General features: G+C 36.9%; 1 protein-coding gene and 2 pseudogenes across 1 annotated transcript in view; 2 read left to right on the top strand and 1 right to left on the bottom strand.

Annotated features, from left to right (window-relative positions):
- Positions 1-16,587, top strand: part of LOC149191903 (uncharacterized) — a 196,814-nt gene that overhangs the window by 114,215 nt on the left and 66,012 nt on the right. The gene's annotated exons all lie outside the window — the stretch shown is intronic.
- On the bottom strand, positions 11,543-12,781 carry LOC149191905 (expansin-A16-like; annotated as a pseudogene).
- LOC149191904 (uncharacterized) lies at positions 12,874-14,338 on the top strand (annotated as a pseudogene).

Below are 16,587 nucleotides of genomic sequence, written 5' to 3'. Positions count from 1 at the left end.
AAGATGTATTAGTGCCCCTTTTGGATGGTCTTCTTCCAAATGAAAATCCCTTCTACTATGGAAGGATATTGCTCCATTTATGATGACAACTCTTTAGGTATAGCTCCCTTTGTTGACGGTGATTGATGAGCATGTTTTTGATGCTTCCTCGGATGATCTTATTCAAGGATAAGGAGGGGATCTTTGCTTCAATGAGAGGGAACTTTCCTTATAGCTTTTGAAGATGATGACAATGCCTTCTAGCCTTCAAGATACTTTGACTTCTTTGGTGATGAATGAGTGCAGGTCAAAAATGATTCTAGGGTTTCTAAGATGATATGATTTTAGTCTTTGAAGTCCTTCTATTAGATGTCTATACTTTGGGCTACCTTGCATTGTAGATCTCTTCAACTTGATGAGGGTCTTTGTGGTCTTTTGATGATGAGTAGAGGATCCAACTCTTTTGCTGGTGTAGACTTCTAGTTGCCTTGATTTGTAGATCTATTCACCTTGAATATTTGATTAATGATCCCAAGACTTCTTTCGAAGTAAACTTACTTCTATTATCTTAGCGTTTGATTCTTCAATGTAGATATCCTTTGACTTTCGCTTTGATATCCTTTGATTTGTTTTGATGCCATTATTGAAATTTGATCCTTGAGTGTCTCTTTGATTGCATGCCCTTTTCTGACTTTGACACCTTAGCTCTAACACCATGTTGAGAAATCTAGGGCATCATGAATTAGGTGATTTATTTTGATTAGTAACTGCTTGTGAGTATCTTTTGCTTAGATTAGGATCTTTAATTTGCTTAAGTTATTAGGGTTCTTATTCATGAAACAACTACCAATGCATGAACATAAATAAACAAGAGACACAGGATGTATGCTGTGAGCCAGGGCCAAAACCTCTTAATCTTTGAGAGGAAAACCCGCACAAATTCTTCTTATAGATATTCCAATTGACGAATACGAAGACCAAGACCCTTAACCTATTATCCACTCCAAGACCAAGACACAAGCTCTCTTGACAGTCAACCTTCTTCTTGACACCTCTTCCACTTCGACCTTCTTCGATACATAACATTAACATAAAATTAGATCATCTCCTATGATAGCAACGAATTGTCATGTCACTGTCATCACATAAACTCATCACTGTCATGTCACCAAATTGCGATCATTGTAGCAACACTCAATCTTACTGTCATGTCATCAAAGACAACACCAAATCTCTGTATCTTCATTATACCACTGATATGAGACTTCTTCCTAGCACCGAGATAGAGATCCGAACTTCATGTAATGACTTGATTCGAACTAGTCATTGTAATCCAAATTCAAAGATACATCTAACTTGTATTTTGTTCTGTGATCCAAATTTTGGGAGATATTTGATCTTCTCATTAACTGTGATCACCCTTTAAACACATCCTTGTTGTCTACATCATCATCTTATTCGTTGCCCCTTTCATCTTAACTTGTTTCCGAACTGTGTACTGTGACTACCCATATGAATTCAGCGTGAGATCCAATTTTTTTACTGTGGAAAGACGAAATACCTTCATGCCTATATATAGTGGTTTCCCTCCATAAATAAGCTGACCTGATTATATGAAGGGTTGTGTCTCTACATAGGTAAGCTGATATGTGCCATTTACTTTATTTGGAGGTTGACTTGAAGAGGGTTGTGCTTGTCTTTAGAGGGCTTCTAGACACTTTCATATACATTTAACACATGCTCAAGAAGAGCTCTTCGTTAATTATTTTGACTTTAATGACAAATTCTAAGGCTCTCAATGGGAGTCATCTAAATAAAATCTCTTGTTCATGAAATCCATGAAGCAAAGCATTACAAAAATTATTTTATTTACTTCTTTTCATCATTTACAAAGATTATAATTACATGTCATTATGAAGAGTGAACCTAGTTACACTTTTCAACAGAAGTCAACTAAAGAGGGAATTGATGTATGGAAGACAATTGAGAGATCCAAACAAATTACAAAAGGGAAGAGCCCATGGTAAAAAAGAACCTCCAAAACTTTAAAACATATTTTTAAATACTAAACCCACCAAAACTTTAAAACATATTTTTAAATACTAAACCCACACAAATTATTATATATTTTATTGATTACAATTACACCGTAATTTTTTTTAACGTAAATCAAATCCACATGGATAATGCCTACTAACAAAAGTTGATGTCCAATTGTCCATATCCCAAAGCGAGACTACCATTATCCATATCCCAAAACCAGCCTCTTAAAGTTCTTAATTACAATCTCCTTTGGTTATTATTTGAATTTCTGCTTACCCTGCCCCAGCGAGGGTTGGATTCGGGGGCAAGCTCTGCTTCCTATTTCTCTGATTTTGTGTTTCTCTCGGCTTCACATCCTCAGCAACTTAGATGTTTGATGACACGACACTTCACGTTCACATTGATTATTACTAGCATTTGCACCAGATGTTGCAAAGAAAACGCCGTAAGGCATAAAGTGCGGAAATCCATTATCCATGTAGTGTGTGCATTATTCAACAAGGTGGATCTCTTTAAATTTGTTGCAAACATTTATGTTATTGCATTGCTAATTTATTTAGAATCTACTACTACCTCCTCTTCTTGGAATATTAAATTTCTTATCACCCCATGATGACAATCCCTCTAATTATTGGAATAACAATTTTTTCCAGTTTAGTGGGTTTACCGTCAACCTAAAGAAACATGAATTTGAGTCACTCAACTAAAAAGAAATTGCTAAATTGCTATTTATCATGTTTTGAGTAAAAACAATTAATAACTCATATTTTCAACCCTTGAAATATTTACAACCTTTTAAGTCTTGTATTTATAACTCATATTTATAACCATTTAAAATGAAACTAACTATCTATATTTTTATTAATAATAAAAAGAATCTTCTTTATAAAACTGACACTCACATGCTACTCCTATTGAAAAGGAATCAATACTCTTTGATAAGCAATATTCTTTGATAAGCAGGGAAAGCATTATACTCGACCTCAGGGAACTCAACGGGCAAAATTATCAATAACTAGTTAATATTGATTTGCATCAATTTATTTTGGTCCAACCATCAATTAAAATCCATCCCCTGCCACTGCAACAATAATACACCATATATCACCTTCCCATTAAAACTGAGAATGAGCTGCAAATAACTGTGAGAACGCGGATGCCTCATAAGCATGGAGTTAAGTTTGATCCCTGAGCTTTGCTACAATCCTCAACTGTAGAAATATTGAAATTTTTAAGAAGACTTTGGCCATTTCATAAGCAGCTGACTTGACAACAGAGTTTTTTGTTGCTGAGTCCCAATCATAGAGATGTCTATATGAGTTATGTCAATGTCTAAGTAGCGCTGTTGAATATGGAATGTCGGTGTAAGTCCTCATCTCTATCCAACTTATGTCAAAGCAAGGATGCTACATAGGAAGAAAGAATTGGTTAATCGGTTGTGGATGATGGCATTTTTCCTAGAAAATGCAATATCTCCTTCATTGATTTCAAAACTCCATTGCTTCACTTGCACCTATCTTCTCAGGCTTTCATATTGATAAAAACAATGTAGAAAATTTTGGTTGAGTTAGTTTCAAACCATAAAATCTACCCCAACTTCATCTAATGGGCTTGTAATATAGCCTTCTTTCCCGCATTTTCTTGATTATAAAATAATGTCAAAGTAAAACAAGAGTTAGAAATATTTTTCAACAATAGTCACTTGCATCAGATGATTATTATCTCGCTTGGTTTTCATCCTTATGGCTTAATATGGACGGACCATTTTCTGCAAGATTAGGAAAGCCTACTGTGTCTTTGAAAGATCGATTTGATTAATGGACATAAGTTAAAAATGCAGTGATCATCCTGTAAACAAATATATATACTCTATATATATCAAAGCAGCAGACTGAAGGCACTGAATTTGCCCATTTCAGACTCATATATGATATATCTATTCAAATGTTTACATAAACCAATATTTCATCCACAGTGGCTAAGAGTAGTATATATCAAAGACTGAAGGCACTGAAATTGCCCAATTCACTCATATATCTACTCAAATTTCTACACAAACCAATATTTCATTCACAGTGGCTAAGATTATATATTAAAGTAGCAGACTGAAGGCACTGAACTTGCCATTTGAGACTTATATATCTATTCAAATTTTTAAACAAACCAATGTGTGATCCACAGTGGCTAAGAGTATCTATCAAAGTAGCAGACTGAAGGCACTGAACATGCCCATTGCAAAATTCAGACTCATATCTATTCAAACTTTTTACATAAACCAATGTTCATCCACATAGGCTAAGAATATATATCGAAGTAGCAGATTGAAGGCACTGAACTTGCCCTTGTCAGATTCATATATCTATTCAAACTTTTACATAAACCAGTCTTTCATCCACAATGGCTCGTGATTTTCAAAATTTTTATGTATGCCATAATAAGCACTTCACGAATCAACTAGGAATTGAAGGCACTTGCACAAAGAATATAATAACATAAAACCAACGTATTCTTGCACAATAATATTATTGATGATAACACTATGCATAAATTGCTATTGCTTTGTTGTAAGCCACAGCAGGATCTTGATCTTCCTTGGCACAGATGTTATTGTCAGATGGACTGAGATGAATTTTTGCAGCCCCATTCTTCAATCCAACTTTATTCCTTTTAATTTTGGGTCCATGAGAATCTGATAGCAGCCAACAAGTTTCTTCTTCTCCTTCTCAACCATCTCACCACCATCTTTCTGCTTTTCTTGATCTTTTCCCTGTTCCTTGCATGCACTACTGTTGAAGTCTTGACAATGGGATTGTTGTTCTTGGGCATCAATAACATTATTAGGTTTAATGGACAGTAATTTTCTCACAAATGAAGGCCTGGGTTTGACAAGATTCCCCATCAAATCTCTGAAACCCACAACCCCCAGTTGCAGGGATGAATCTGTTCATTCTGTGAAGATATACTCCATCAAGAATCATGGTGCGAAGTTTGAGAATGCCCTGTGGGTGACCAGAAGGACGACGGACCTGCAGTGCCAAGGAACTCATCCCACTGAAATCTGTGCTCCCGTAGCCCTTGAGGAGAGTGGAAAGCAAGACCCTCACAGTGCCTAGCAGGGTATCCCTGAGGCAACCCACGCAGTATATCTCCATCATCACAACAGAGGTTTCACAGCGGAGCAAACTCTCTTCCACTCTGAATATGGCCTTGTCGTTCCAAGTAGGGTTTGCGCCCCCTGTTCTGTCAATTGCGTTGTCAATTTTTTCTCGAAATTGATCCATACAACACAGTAGGTCTACATCATGCCAACAAGATGCATCTCCTTCAGATCTTGAGCTGAGATGATGTTAAGCTCCAGCTGTGTGTAAGCTTCCCCCATGATGTAGAGTGAATTTACTGCACAAGGAAACGCAATATTCAGAGACCACCCTGATTGAAATTACAGGAGAAGAAACGCCATGAATGAAATCTTTTGAACTCTGAACATTGTATAGAACTGACTTATAAGACAAAACACATCATAGACTCTCTAGCTCATGATGATGAAAGTAGATGGAAATCAGTGCAGAAGGCCACCCCAAATGGTCATGATCGAAGCCAAGAAGCAGAAAAACCCATTCATAGATACAACAATAATGGAACAAGCAAAAACAAATTTGTACCAAATCCATTTGCTGTTTCATTTTAGAATTTTATTGTTGTGATTTCCATTTCAAAACTCCATTACTTCACCTGCACCTATAGTCTCAGGCTCTCATATTCATAAAAACAATGTACAAAATTAATAATAATAATAATAACACGACCCTGAGAGATGTCCCCTTGTGCGTTGCTGCTTTATTCATTGGCATTTGGTATGGTGCATTAGTTATTTTGGAGTGAAAGGCATAATTGTTTAACATTTGTTTGAAATTGGAGCCTAAATTTCAAAACAAATTGCGTGAACAACACATTTAAACTTCAATTTGAATTGAGAACTGGAGAGAATGGGAAATAATTCACAGCAATGGCATGCAAGATGATGCCATATGTGGTCTGACTTAAATTCAAATATAATAGATAATGTTGTTTTGGAGACCAAGACACCTATTCCGTATGATCTTGTTAATGATTTGAAAATTTATGAATATGGTGAGCCTGGTCATTTTGTACGAGAATGGAGGGTTAGGAAGTGGTCGCCATCGAGGTCTCAGTCCTCGATACAGGTGTAGTTCAAGTTATGGTCGTCGTTCTCTAAGACGTTGATGTTTCAAACCTATATGGGGACGAAGTATTAGCAGGTCACCTCCACCTCGTCATGATCATCGAGTTCAACCTTGCGATCATGTCTTCTGCTTCTGGTGTGTTCACTGTGCCATGAACTATCACAGAGTCATATTGTTCACTCTGTAGGAGTCCATACAATCATTTTCCAAGAGTGTGAATTTCTTGACTTTATTCTCTTGAAAGAATTTCTTAAGGATTATAGACAAAAAGCAAAACACATACTAGAAGAAGAGTGAAAAATGAAGATATTCTCTCCCGAACTTGATGATCCTGAAACTGCTAAAATCATGTATGGTTCAAAGTTGAATGGCTCAGAAACTGCTACAAATTTTAGGGAATCTTTACAAGAAAAATCACTTTTAGAATTGAGCACTACAACAAAAAGCACGGATAGTATTTACTCATCGGTGCTATTAGGAAGGGAACTGAGTCAATGCATAAATCTTCCTGTCATCAGAGTGAATCAGTTGATGTTGAAACATAAGTGATCGTTAACATTCTTAAAGGAAATGATGGTCCAGGAGGTGTGTCTTCCAATACAATAAAAGATCATCCAAATACACCAAGTCTTATTTCATGTAATAAAGTTACAGTGGATGATGTTTTGTATTGTTGCTGCAAAAGGTTACTGTATCATCTTATGGTCCTGAATTATGGTCATGTGGTACTTCAATCATGCATTAATATCACTGAAGAGAGAACTCTTAACTGCCAAGTTTTTCAATGGATACACCCTGGAGATTGACCATCTGTTTGTTTAAAGTTGGACCATATCTTGGAGAAAATATTTCCTATAGAATATGCTGAAAGGAAAAAGCCAGTTCTTGTCCAAGAAGAAAAACACCAACACCAACAAATAGAGGGGGATACGACAGATGCCCTTGTGGGATAGGATGTTTTCGCCTTTGATATCAGTAACCAAAAGGCCTCTTGCTGCATCAATTTTAGTATAATTCTTAGGGACATGCTAGCAATTTTGTACGTTTCCTGAATCAATCCCTCGATGTAAATGAAATACTCAATTCTCCTAAACACCACCTTGACTTAATGAATATGGCTGTCGCTGGTCAGAACTCCGGATCCTGAAACTGGCATTGATAATGACAAATTTCTCTAATTAATTCTGAAGTATACATGCTATTGATCTTGTCGTACCTAATAATCCTGAGGAGAGCTCAGAGATCATAGAACAGCTGTTTAAAGCCCTGAAACAATTTGTGAACTCAACCATCGGAAAAGAGTAACGATATGTTCCTCCTAATTAGACAGGATTTGAACTGCTGATAACAGAAGGAAAGAAATAGTAATTCCTTTTCACATTATCATAAGACGATGAAAATGTCATAAAAACAGAGTACATACACCTTATCATTATCTGCACAAGGCTACGCATGCAGGGAAGAAAGACATGAAGAGTCTCTGCGAAGAGTCTCATCGCCAACAGAAGAGTCTCATCGCCAGCAGGCAGTCTCTGCGAAGAGTTTCATTGCCAACAGAAGAGTCTCATCGCCAGCAGAGCAGGCCTGGCCTTTCATGGCCCATTACCATGGGAAAAAAACTATTTTTCTATGAAAAAACAGATTAAACGAACGACAGAAAACACCCCAATCATCTAATGCACAAAATCAATGGCTCAGTATCGCACACGTCACATTTTAGGGATGTCTTTCTAAGAAGGAACACCTTACGGCGTAAAAATGAAAGAAGAATCATATCATTATTATTTCTTTTAAAAGAAAATCAGGATTTCCTCTCCTCGAGAAATTAGCGACGCATTGATTACGCCAAGTTTTGAACACTTCTAAACCTCAAGAATCCTGCATGTAGATAAGCAATGCCATTTATTAACGAGTTGAATTTAATTAGAATGTCGGTTTAAGAATATTTTAATATTTAATGTTTATTGAACTTAATTAAATTGCTGGTTTAAAACTATATTTTGTTGATTTAAAAATAAAAAGTGTATTGCTTGACCTGCCTTTTGTCATTTAGGATATTAAAATCTAAAATATTTTTGAAATTAGAAATCTATCAATTAAAAATATTAGTGTATTACTTGACCTGCTTTTGTCATTCTGCCTTGTCACTACGACTCTGTATATTAAAATCCAGAATATTCCTGAAATCCACTAAAATCCCTTCCAATAAAGCCATTGGCAATATCAAATTTTTTAAAATTCTAGAATACCTGAAGTCACCGAAAAAGGAACTCAAACTCTTGAGGCACAACCTCCAATTTCTCAGCTTTCAAAGCAGGTTAGGGTTGTGCGCCCTCCTGGATGTAAACACCTGTAGCCCTATATAAATAACAGATCACAAATGCAAACACACGCGAAGACAGTAGAAAGAAGCAACTTCTATATATATATGCAATACAATGATGTGTTTCACACAGAGTGAGAGTTTAGGGAATTTATTTAAAATCCATATGGAACCTGCAATATCTAAAACGAATTCAAATACTATTTTCTGCAAACCCAGCATTCGCGTATTCTGATCTTAGAAAGTGGCCTTGTTCAGCGCCGTAAACATGACGGAGGACGACTGGTCTATGCTATACGAATCGCATTGCAGGAAGAAGTGCGCCACAAACAACCGCTCCACCATCACAACAATGTCTTTGCCCCCACACTGCTTCTTATCGGCGGACGTTTCATCCGTTTCGCGGTCGTTGGACTAGAGAACGCACTTGAGCATCTTCTCCCCTTCCGAACCCATGAACCGACGGGGCACAAACTCATCCGCTCTATCGAACAGCTTTGGATCCTTGGTCGCAAAAGACATGAAGAGTCTCTGCGAAGAGTCTCATCGCCAGCAGGCAGTCTCTGCGAAGAGTTTCATTGCCAGCGGAAGAGTCTCATTGCCAGCAGAGTAGGCCTAGCCTTTCATGGCCCATTACCATGAGAAAAAAACTATTTTTCTATGAAAAAACAGATTAAACGAAGGGCAGAAAACACCCCAATCATCTAACACACAAAATCAATGGCTCAGGACTGCACACGTCACATTTTAGGGATGTCTTTCTCAGAGGGAACGCCTTACGGCGTAAATATGGTTTTCTAAAAACTTTTTAATATTATTAATTTTTTAAAGTAAAAATAATTATAAAAATATTAATGTAACCTATTTATATTATGTATTGAAATATATATACTTATATTATGTATTAAAATATATATACATGTGGTTGATAGTGTCTTTTGGATAACGGGTTAATCACTGTGTCAAAAAAGACTGGCTAATTATGAGGGCAGGGGGTGGTTTATATTGGAATTGGAGTTTATAAATCATTATTTCTCAAAAAATAATATAATGTAGAGGGCGTAGATTCCATAAAATGATTCTCAATTTAATACACATTTTAATAAATGAAATAATTTTTTTTCCTGACAATTTAATGGATGAAAAAAATAAAATTCTCTATCCCTTTTTCAGTTTCAAGATCTATTATAGATATTGGCATCCAATTGATATTTTACTAAATATTTAACTCTTCCAGTTCGGTCTGTGTCTTCCATTACTCAATTCACCATTTCAAACTATTCTCATCTTTGTTGTTCTTTAAAATCTACCTGCCAGGTGACATTATATCCAAAATTATGTGTTAAGACGGCGTTGAGCCTGTGGCCGCGATTCGATCAGTGCAAGCAAACAATAAACAAAGCCATTACAGTGCAAATCATGTTTGTCAATTGGGCTCCACTTTCTCTGGCGGTTCGCAGATTATCTTAAAAGCAGGGTTAGTTTTCGATCGCATGTAGAAATTTACTTCATGCTCCTCGTTTGGACGTTAGATGAGTGTTTGATTGGGATGGTTTCGTTTTTGTCTGTTTTTTTCTCTTCTTTCCTCCGCAACATAGAGGTGAAATGATATCAAATTGACAGAAATAATATTAAACTAAAGGAAAATGTAATTTTAATATATAAATTAAAATGGTTTATATTTAGGAAAGAGCATAAATATGTTAATAAACTAAAATTTAATTTTTTTTGAAAAATCACAAACAGATTACTTTATTAGGTTTTTTTAATTCTATTTTTCATTTTAAAGTAAAGACAATACAATTTTCTAACATTAAAATCCAATACTAAAATATAATAAAAAAATCAAATATTTTAAACTTAATATTACTAAATTTATTAGTATAATAACCTAATATTTTAAACTCATTATTAAATCCTAATATTAAGGTTTATAATATAAAAGTTAATATTAAAATTGATAAAGTAGAGGTTATATAATAAGGTTTACAATCAATAAGGTTTACAATATTACAATCTATATATATGGATTTATGATGTCATGATTTAAAAATTTTAAATTTATAATAAAATTTAACATTAGAGTTTATAATATTAAACCTAACCATATAAACTCTATTACAAAACTTAATATTAAATTTTATATAATAAACCCTAATATTAAAAACCTTATATTATAAACCCTAATCCACCTTACTTAGAACCTAGAACCTATTGCTAAAGCCGGATCCTATGAAGCATGCTATGAACTCTTTACTTATTACAAATTCTATATTTAATATTAAGCTTCATAAATATTTACTATACACCTAATAATATGGTTGATATGCCTATTTATATAAATAAACCAGATTTAATAAAGTAGTTTTGTGTTGGTATTGACCAGTGAAATATATATATATATATATATATTTCAATATTGTTTAAAAAAAAAGTAAACTGCATTCCATGAAGTAAATGAGTTGTCTTTAGTGGGACTTTTTGGACTTTTAAGTGCCACAGAAAAATTTGAGGTGAATTCTTGATTTGTATTATTTAAACTGGTTTTCATCACCCTAAAACACCCCTAAAACACTTTGATTGTGCAGGGATTACCCATCAAATTTGTGATTTCCATAAATTACTACCGAATTTTAGAAAAATTTGACAAAAATCCACTGTAAAAACTTTCAAAAATATCACACTAAAAACAACTCCTGTAATAAATAATAATGGAAAACGTTTAGTCCAAACACCATTTTCAAATTCTGAGATATATATTGTATTGAACGCAGAGCCATTGGCGGTTCACTTCTTTTAAAAACGAACATTTGCTTGTAACGTTCTTACACAAACGAACATTTAACCGAACACATACCATAGCACACTATCGCATATATCGATATGGACTCTTTTTGAGCGGGTGGCGGCATGGAACGCACCTCTGCCCTACCAACTATCTAGACAAAACTATATATATATATATATCCACGTAGCCCTAGCCGTACCGCTTCTAGAATTGATTTCCTTGGAAGGTCTGTCCAAATTGCCAGTCGGAGGGAGCCACGTTGTACGAAGTAACCGTTCGGCCACCGCTAGAGGTGACTTGGAAGGAGAGAGCTTGGCCCTTGAGATTGGTATTGCACTGCCAGTTCTGCCCCCAGTTCCTTCTCAGAGACACCCAGCCGGTATTCGACCCCTTCACCTTTGCCACCGCGCCGTCTCCGCCGACATTGGTAATGAGGATGAGGTAGAAGTAGTAGTTGCCATTAATGGTGAACCTCATTCCTCCTCCTTTCACACACGCCACTCTGCAAACAATCATCATAATGTTACCTTATAATCATTTAACCTTTCAAAACTTAGGCGTAGATTTCTTCAGAATTAAAGCAGAGAAAGTTGAATATATTATACCTTCTGTATTGGATTGGCACGATTCCAGCCTTCCAGATGGCGAGATGTTGGAATGCAGGCATGGACATGTCGAAGTGCTCTCGGGGAGGATTGCACCATCGCCATTGTCGCTGGGGTGGGCGTAATTGGGGGGGCAGAAATTGGTAGCGGTGACCACAATAGAAGGGCTGCCTGGCAGACACCATTTGGGGTCATCCACACATTTTATCTCGAAGCACGCGCCGCAGGATGCCCCATTGTTGAAGAGAGCAGTGCTTAGAGCAGCAGTGTTGGTCCCATAGACTTGACTGTATAAGTTGCCGTAACCACAGGCACCCTCTGCAACATTAAACACATTCATATCAATAAAAAATAATCATGGAGAGCTTATCAGCTAATTAATGATGAATTAAAAGAATAAGAACCGGAAATGGTTAGTACCCATGGTTCCCGCAGCATCTGCACCTCCATAGAAAGTAGCATGAGCATACTTCCAACCGCCATTGAGATCCTGAGAAGCAACTAAGGTATTAGCGATGAATATGATAGAGACTGCTGCTAAGGTATTAGCGATGAAGCAATTAAGGTATTAGCGATGAAGCAACTAAGGTATTAGCGATGAATATGATAGAGACTGCGGCCGTTGGACCAGAGAACGTACTTGAGCATCTTCTCCCCTTCCGAACCCATGAACCGACGGGGCACAAACTCATCCGCTCTATCGAACAGCTTTGGATCCTTGGTTGCAAAAGACATGAAGACTCTGCGAAGAGTCTCATCGCCAGCAGGCAGTCTCTGCGAAGAGTTTCATTGCTAGTGGAAAAGTCTCATCGCCAGCACAGTAGGCCTGGCCTTTCATGGCCCATTACCATGAGAAAAAAACTATTTTTCTATGAAAACACAGATTAAAGAACGACAGAAAACACCCCAATCATCTAACACACAAAATCAATGGCTCAGGATTGCACAGGTCACATTTTAGAGATGTCTTTCTCAGAGGGAACGCCTTACCACGTAATTATTAGATGTAGCGGGGTGTGAGGATGAGGGCAGTAAAGCTATTTTCCAATAATGTCACTCACAGCCCACCAATAAATACACAAACTTGTTAGTTAATGTCAATGGATTAGATTTCAGCAAAATCTAATTGTAACTTTTCATACTTGCATAGCTGCTGGCATTACTTGACTGGAAATTCATGGATTGAGACCAGTCGATTACTTGATTGGAAATTCATGGATTGAAACGAGTCGAGGCGCGCATTAAATTATAAAATAATCTTTCATGAACTGAATACGTTATAAAACAATGCTTTTCAACTCTAATTATTTGGATTTTGTAGCAGAAGCGCAATGCACGAGAAATTATTTTGTGGCGGCTCTGTCGGTGGAATGCTACTATAGTGGTGGCATGCCCAAGGGCAGATGAGAATATGAGGTGGGGAGGATTTCATCCAGTTGACGGGGATAATCATTCTCTTCTCCCTGTTGTCTGCGTTGTATGAGAATGGAACGGAGATTGTATGGACCGCAAACAGAAATAATTACGTCAACATGGATTCTGAGCTTCTGACGGGATGGAGGAGGAAGGCCACATGTATGGGGGACGGATGCTGCCTTGTTTCCGCTGGATTCTGGAAACCTGCAATTGACAGACCCGAAGAGAATAACGTGGCAGAGTTTCGACCACCCAACCGATACTCTACTGCAGGGCCAGAATTTGAGTGCATCCATGAAGCTCGTTTCGGCTGCTTCTGCGCTGGAAGTTTATGGCAACGCCTTTTCAGAAGTTTTCTCTTCGTTGCCCACCGGGAGGCTCGTCCTCGACTTTTGCAGAGGATCAAAGAGCGGTGTCACGAGGATCCTCGGGATGGGTTTGCCGTACGGGCAGTTTGCGGGGTTTCTCAGCGTGGCCTCCCAGACAGACCAAATGCGAGCAACTGTGTGTTGACAATTGCAGCTGCGTGTCCGGCCTTCTACCATTACTATTCAAATGGCTGTGGCCAAGTGCTGTATCCCCCGGAGATGACGCTGGTACAGTTGGAAAGAGCTAACCAGTCATCCCCAGGGTCATTTAATGTCCGGGGATATACTCAACTTAGTCCGATAATACATAAAAGTCAAAATATTAGTTAATACCAAAACTTGGCTTTCCCGTGTTATCGCATTAACCAGCCCCAGCATTAAATACCCTGGGGATAGCTGATTAGCTTTTTCCGGTACAGTTGGGTACAGAAAGTCGCTCTCGTTAAATTAGTGCAACTCAACAACCATGACACTTCCCTTCACTCAAGGGTTTTGTGGTCCATATAGTGTTGATTTTCACCGCCATCGGTACAGTGGCATGTGGTTTTGTGGTGTTCATTAAATGTCGAAATGGCTGTGGAATAGACAATCTACCCACAAAGACATTGTAATAGAGGTGTGCGAGAAATTAGTTAAAATCAAGGAGGGACAGAATACGGAAGAAAATGAGAATTAGCTAAACACTCTCGTGACTTAATTCATTTCCCAAATTATTCTAGATTAGAAATCTGTCGAGGAAATTGAACAAATTTTCCAAAAATAGGATCTAATCTAACTAATCACAATTAATAGAGAAATTCACATAAAGCCCTGTTTTTTCTTCCTTGGCTTACCATAGGCCACATGATGTGGTTTGTCTTGATCATGGGCAATAAATAATGTTGCAAAGGGTGTAAGCTTACCTAAAGCATTACTTCCAATCATCCGAGCATGGGAATCTTCCACCCACATGAGGTTTTATTTGATTCCATGTGCTCCTTGTGAGTCATCCCATTAAAGTCCATCCTCCTTATTATTAAGGACTTATAGTATGATATATTTTGTCCTCCGTAGATTACTTTGGAGCTTTGAGATGATCAATGTCTTGGATAAGAATTGTTTGTTTCCTTGAACACGCTCTAGTTTCCTTTCTGTCTTTGTTGTGCTCCCAGTATTATGTTGCATTAATCATCATCTAGATCTTTAACAATAGGTTCCCATCTCAATTGTTTACACCCTTCCTCATGAATAATAGGCAACTCTTTAATAGCAGGATCCTGAGGAGTAAATTGAGGCCCATGATTTCTCCAGTTAATGCCAAAATTCACTGTTCCTTTAAGATACCCGAGTACACCTTTTGTTTCTTTACAATGGCTTTCTAGAGGTCTCACCATAAACTGACTTGACACATTAACATAGTATGCTAAATCATGTTTGGTAGTAGTAAGATAATTCAAGCTTCCCACTAGTTGTCTATACACTTTACCATCAACCTCCTTTGAGCCATCGTCAAAATGAAGTTTCATATTCTGTGGCATTGGAACAAAAGAAGCTTTACATTGATCCATTTTGAACTTAAGCAATTCTCTCACATCCTTACCCTAGGATACAAAATTCTGACCAACATTTCTCCAAAATTCAAGGCCTAAACAGTAATGTAACTCGCCAAGATCTTTCATCTCAAATACTTGTGACATCTGCACCTTAATTCCATCAATTAATTTAACTTGATTTCCTATAATAATTAAATCATCAACATACAAAGAAATCAGTACAACATGCCCCTTTGAATCAAATTTGGTATACAAGTTTGGATCACTTTGAGTCCTCATAAAACTCTATTGAAGAATGAAGGAACCTGCCTTTTCATACCACGATCTAGGTGCCCGCTTCAGCCCATACAAATCTTTCTTTAATATGCAAACTAAATGCTCCTGCCCCTTTTTCACAAACCCTTCAGGTTTTGTCAAATACACCTCCTTCTTTAAATCACCATTCAGAAAAACAGATTTTACATCTAATTGGTGAAGATTCCAATGGTACTTTGTAGCTAATGCAATTAACAATCTAATAGTGTTTAGTTTAGCTACAAGTGCAAATGTTTCTACATAATCAATTCCTTCTTTTTGTGAGTACACTTTTTCCACCAATCTAGCCTTGTATTTATCTACATTTCCATCCGCTTTAAATTTGGGTTTGTACAACCAATTACATCATATGAGCTCTTTATCTTTAGGCAATTGAGTCAATTTCCAAGTTTTGTTTTTTATTATAGAGTCATATTTTTACTTTATTTTCTCCACCTTTCATGTTCATTAGCTTCATTAAAACTCATGGGTTATATGACATTTAAAACACTACTCATCAAGGCATAGTCCTTATACCTTTCAGGTAGGCGAATCTGATGGGTAGATCTCCTTGGCACTTCATTGTCTCCATCTCTGTTCCCTGAAGGTCCTTCACCTCTGGGTGAACTTTGAATGTTGGTGGTGTCCTTATCGCTGGATTCTTCCTCAAGCTTCTATTGCTCTCTGTCTTCAGCTTCTTCTGTAATATCTTCAACTTCAAGAAGTATGTGCCACCTTTTGTAGATGTTGTCCTTGTTGCCTTCATCTACTTGCTCATGGAAAATTACATCTATGCTTGCAAATGATTTGTGAGTAGAAGGATCAAACATTTTGTAAGCTTTAAATTCTGAACAATATCCTAAAAAATACATTTGATGGATTTAACATCAAGCTTCTTTTTGTTCTCCTTCAGAATATGTGCAAATGTCTTACACCTAAATACCCTCAAATGATAAACGATTGATTTAAAACCAAACAAGGCTTCAAATGGGGTCTTGAGATCAAGATACTTTGTTGAACTTTTATTCTTTAAA

This window comes from Pinus tabuliformis, chromosome 2_2 (genome assembly GCF_031772625.1).
Source record: "Pinus tabuliformis cultivar Carrire ecotype Pingquan chromosome 2_2, CPIR1, whole genome shotgun sequence".
In the NCBI taxonomy this organism is placed as follows: domain Eukaryota; kingdom Viridiplantae; phylum Streptophyta; class Pinopsida; order Pinales; family Pinaceae; genus Pinus; species Pinus tabuliformis.
This window is presented reverse-complemented; position numbering and strand designations above follow the sequence as displayed.